Below are 5871 nucleotides of genomic sequence, written 5' to 3' on the forward strand. Positions count from 1 at the left end.
TTACAACCCTGAGATCAAGGTTCGCATGCTCTACTGACTGAGCCAGTCACGTGCCCCTCTTTTCCTATGTTTAATAGCCAATTGTACTTTTCCTTTTTGGCCCCTAAATGTCCTTTTTGACCTCCTGATTTGGGGGATCTCTATGTTGCCTTTGGGAACATGATAAGCCTGTCTTAATTACTTTATGACTGATTGGAATCAATCCAAGGACCTAACTAAATGGGACTGATTATGTAAACTGTGGTACATCTACAAAATGGAATACTACGCAGATTTTTTTTTAAAAGATTTTATTTATTTATGCGACAGAGATAGAGACAGCCAGCGAGAGAAGGAACACAAGCAGGGGGAATGGGAGACAGAGAAGCAGACTCATAGCGGAGGAGCCTGATGTGGGGCTCGATCCCATAACGCCGGGATCATGCCCTGAGCCGAAGGCAGACGCTTAACCGCTGTGCCACCCAGGCGCCCCTACGCAGATGTTTTTTAAAAGAAATATACTAATAAGAAAGATCTCCAGGGCATATTAGTGAAAAATCAAAGTGCAGGCCCACGTACCCATATACATGGCAAACACTGGCTAGTTGTTTTCCAAAATGTTTCCCCTTTTCTCCCAGCACCTCTAAGCAACAATTCTCAGCCTCCATTACAATAGGGCCGCCTATTGATTAAATTCTAACCAATAGAATGTAAACAAAAGTGATTTAATGTCATTTGCAGGCCTGGCCCTTAAAACTGTCCCATGGGCCATTCACCATTCTTTCTCTTCTTATACTACTGGCTACATGCAGGGTCCTATAGAGCTTTCCAAAGCTTTAGTGGATGGTAGAGTTACTAATTAGAAGAAGCAAAGTTCTTGAAGGCCTATATGATCTTCCAACCAGTACTAGACTGTTGTGAGCAAAAAATAAGTCTTTTTTGAGATGTAGGGACTATTTGTTACACCAGGCAGCACACATCGATTATGACATTATGCTACCAAAGTAGTTCATTCCGTGCACCAACTTGGGTAGGCCATGGTCCTCGGCTATCTGATCAACTATCCGTCTAGATATTGCTGTGCGGGTATTTTTTAGATTGGCTAACATTTAAAGCAGTAGACTTTGAGTAAAGGAGGTTTCCCTCCGTAACTCAGGCAGGCCTCATCCAATCAGTTGAAGGCCTTAAGAGCAAAGAGTGAAGTCCCCCAAAGAGGGAAGGCTTCTGCCTCTAGACTGCAACATGGAAATTTTGCCTGAGTTTCCAACCTACTGACTCAAAATGACAACATTTGCTCTTGCCTGGATTTCTAGCCTGACAGACTGCCCTGCAGATCTCAGATTTGCCAGCCATGCCCCACAATTGCAAGAACCAATTTCTTTAAAAAAAAAAAAAGTGTGTGCCTGTGCGTGTGTGTGTGTGTGTGTGTGTGCATGTGCGTATGCTTGCTGCTGAGATGGCCAATAATGGGGAACCATACAAACATGGCATTAGAGCAGGTGGTAGGGGAAGCCCGGGGGTTGGCTACATGCATGAGATTGAACAAGTAAGTAAATAAATTGAGGACAGTGGGAGTCAGGTTTCTCATTGACAGAGACAATCAGTGTAAATATGAAAAGAATGAAAGGAAGAATGAATACTGCAGTATAGATTGAAATTGAAAGTATCAGTGTGAATTCATGGTTTAATGGATAGATAGATGATAGATGATAGATAGATGATAGATGATAGATAGATGATAGATAGATAGATAGATAGATAGATAGATAGATGATAGATAGATGATAGATAGATAGATAGATAGATAGATAGATAGATAGATATAGATGATAGAAAGAAGATAAATGGACACGTAAAGGGGTACATGCGTAATATCTCCACTGAGAAGGCTTGAGAGCAGTGCTGCCCAGCAGAAATGAGCATGTCTGGCTCTGACATCTCAAAAGCCCTGAACTTTAAATACCACTTTCTACTAAAAGGAGCCAGGAGTTCATGAGAAAATGACTGATTCCAGGACTGGGGCAATGGAAGTACAAGATGAGCCTGGAACTTTTTTTTTTTTTTGGTAGTACCAGAAATTAAGGAATTCTCAAAGAATGATAGGAATATGTAAAAGGACAAGGAAACGAGCTTGCAGGGGCTCCTGCATGTCAAATCTGGAACACTTCGAGCATCAAAACAATGATATTAATAGATTTTAATCCATTACTTAAAAGAGGAAATCCACACTGATATATGTAAACAAACTAATAAACATATGGGGAGAAGAGAAAGATCTTCCATACAATAAAATGCCACCTAATAAACATAAAGGAATAATGAAGTTAAAAAAAAAAAACACTTTACATCCACCATAGGAGTAATTAAATCAGACCAAAACAAAACCAATGGATGTTTAAACTACTAGATGAGAGTGGCATAAGGAGTAGAATAATCACACAGTCTCAAAGGATTGCCACACCAAGTATCTTTTTGGTACAAAGTAGGAAATACATAGATTTCCAGTGGAGAAATCTGGCAGACACCATCTTAATTAAGTGATTAAAGCTAACACCACCAGGAATGGAGCAAGTCGACATCACGTGAAATCTAGTAGGGCGTAACAAGAACACAGCATCCCTTCTGTGCTATTCCTGCCCTACAAAATGCATAATGGGGGTCTAATCCCAAGGAAATATTGCATGAATCCAAATTACAGGATCTTCTACAAAGGCCGACCTTATAATCCTAAAAATATATGTACAGGGTCTGAAATTCAAGGAGGACTGTTCCAGATTGAAGGAGACTAGCAGGCATGACAGCTGGGTGTGACGTGTACCCCTGGACTGCATTGGAACCAGTGTTAGAATATCACCAGGGCAATTGGTGTAACGTAAGTGGGGGCTCCAGGTGAAATTCTTCATAGCATTTTTGCAACTTTTCCATAAGATCAAAACGGCTCCAAACTAAATCAGAGATGTGGATGTAGCTACGGATACAGGTGGAGGTGTAAATGTACGTATAAACGCTAGACTAGTACAGGAGGAAACTGAGAAGAAACGGTAAGCTAGGGCACCAGGGTGTGGGAGAAGGGATGGTTGGAGTCCGGTACCAGGACAGGACTTCTCAGTGCATATCTTTTAATATAATTTTTATTTCAAACCATGCAAGTATTGATTTATTCAAGAAAAAAATCAATTTTATGAAGTGCAAAACACAACTCTGACCATGTCTCTGTTCTGCCTAAACCTTATCATGGCATTTAGTTCTGTTTGTCCTTCTGTCTCAAGCAAGCTTCCTTCCTGTTCTCCTCTCCAGTCATACCCCTTCAACCCTGCCCCGACCTCAACCCCCTCTCAGGCTCTATTACTACGTGAGCATTTATGGGCCCTCACTAGGCCCTCAGGTTGTGCTGAGCACTTGGCACAGAACTTATCTAGTTGCATGTGCTTCCCCCACTATGGCCTGGGTTCCATGGAAGACCTTCTACCGAGAATGCTCTTCCACAATCTGGTACGTTCTGACCGATCTTTGGAACACAGCTCAAACCCAGCCTCCTCTGTGGCATCTTCCTTGGCCCACGCTGGTTAATTGCCCCTCCCCTGGGCTCTCAGGGCACTTTGTCATCCGGTCACCTGTCAGCTGTGGATGTGTCTACCTCCAGCAACTTCAGGAGTGTCTTCGGGAAAAGTTGTCTACTCCTGCAGATCCTCAAGCAAGACCTGAAAGGGTCAGGTGTCTAGTGAACATTTACCTGAGTCATTTGGATCGAGAAAAATGTTCTCCAGAATGTTAGACCAGCAGCTAAGATCTTTTCTTGGCAAAGAATGGATTTCAAACAAATTTGGGGGTCCTCTGGTTCTTCTAACTGAACAGAACCCCAGAGAGCTCAGAAGGTTGAAGAACTATCACCAGCTCCATTGTTTCCAAAACTTCAGCTGGACCATTGGCATAAATGTAGGACCCTTGGGTGACAGGGGAGCATTTCTTGAGAAAAGTATATGGAACAGTGGAATAATTCATTTAGGCCACAAAAGATGCAATACATAAATGTAAGTGCAGCTTTTCACCAGCTGAGGACAGAATGACTTTGGGAGGAGTGGGGAGATACCCCACCTCTCCCCACTCTCCATTAGGACTAATCAGAATTTCACAGCACCCAGATGACTGTATAAAAGCAAAACTCCCAGGCTTTTACATTACATTCTCTCCGCTTCTTTCAAGTAAGGTGTCTGTACTCTTATAACTAACTTCAGAAACACAGAAAATCGTTCTTTTTTTTTTAAGATTTTATTTATCTATTTTATTTTAGAGAGAGATAGAGTGGGGCAGGGAGAGACAGAGGGAGAGGGAGAGAGAGAATCTCAAGCGGACTCTGCACTGAACGTGGAGATGCAGGGCTCTATATCATGACCTTGAGATCACACTCTGAGCCCAAACCAAGAGTTGGACGCTTCACTGCCTGAGCCATCCAGGTGCCCCAGAAAATAATTCTTTTTTTTTTTTTTTTTTTTTTTTAAAGNATTTATTTGACAGAGATAGAGACAGTCAGTGAGAGAGGGGACACAAGCAGGGGGAGTGGGAGAGGAAGAAGCAGGCTCCCAGCAGAGGAGCCTGACGTGGGGCTCGATCCCGTAACGCCGGGATCACGCCCTGAGCCGAAGGCAGACGCTTAACCGCTGTGCCACCCAGGCGCCCCCCCAGAAAATAATTCTTATGTTCTTCTGAGAGGGAAAGAATAAAGACTTTCCCTTCCTCTTAAATCACTAGGCTCAGACACCCAACAGTCTCAAGAGACAAGCAGAAGGTCATTATGTTTGGAATGTCATTGTATTTTAATGCAAAGAGAAGCCACTCCCCTGCAAGAAGAACTGCAGGTTGTCCTACTCTGGGAGATTGTGAGCAGGGGGAGGTTTTGAAGACAGGGAAACGGCCTCACGCCTGATCCTGTCCACCCAGGGAGGTCCGGAGGGATAGTGATGATTACTTCCCGGAGTGGTAAGGCCCAGGCCATGTGATGCTGAGAGAGCTGCTTTGGCTTCTCAGGGTCGGCAGTCCCACCTGTTTAATGTGCACACCAGCAAAGTGGTCTTAAGGATCGAACAACACTGTACCTGGCACAGAGGAGGAACCTAGTAAATTTCTGTTGGTTGCTTTTTTACTCTGTGCTTCTCATGTTTTTGCAGTTAGAGAAGCAAGCGTGGTCCTTGACAAACGAATTGTCTCCATTCAAACTGCCTTTACATAGCCAACCCTCCTCACTTGTTTGAGCTTCTGCCACCAAAATGTCTTTGGGTTTAGGTGATAAAAAGGCATGGTCCTTGCTCCCTGCAGACGAATAATTGATAACCATTTACTCTGCGAAGTGCTAAATAGAGATGATTCCAGAAAACCAAGGAACACAGAGAAAGGGCAGGTGACTCAGCCTGCAGCAGATCAGGGAGAGTAAAGCCTTCAAGGCTGAGCAGGACTGGGCCAGGTCAAAGGATAGGAGTGGACCGGGGCTCCGCCCTGGGAGAGACCTATGGATGGGGTTATGGAGATTATAGGACACGAGGGGTGCTGCAAGGCTGGGTATCAGCTGGGACAGAAAGTGCACCTAACTCTGGCAAATGCAAATCAAGGGGTGCGAGCAGCCCCAGTAATGGAAGCTAGGTCTCCAGCCTTGCTCAAGATAGCAGAAGATCCAGGTGAGGCTGAAGGTTCAGAGGCAGCGGAAGCGGGATGGAGCCATGCTCACTGTCTGGGCCCAGACTTCCTCCTTTGCTCTTCATGTGAGCTTGAAAGTCTGGTCTGCTGAGCACCGTATTTGGGGGTAGGAGGTGCAGAGGGAATAGGCACCCTGGGCAGGATTCCGTTTTCTCCCTGACTACCATCCCAGCTCACAGGCTGGTGGGCTTGCCAAGGCCTGCT

The sequence above is a fragment of the Ailuropoda melanoleuca genome, chromosome 5 (genome assembly GCF_002007445.2).
Source record: "Ailuropoda melanoleuca isolate Jingjing chromosome 5, ASM200744v2, whole genome shotgun sequence".
NCBI lineage: Eukaryota > Metazoa > Chordata > Mammalia > Carnivora > Ursidae > Ailuropoda > Ailuropoda melanoleuca.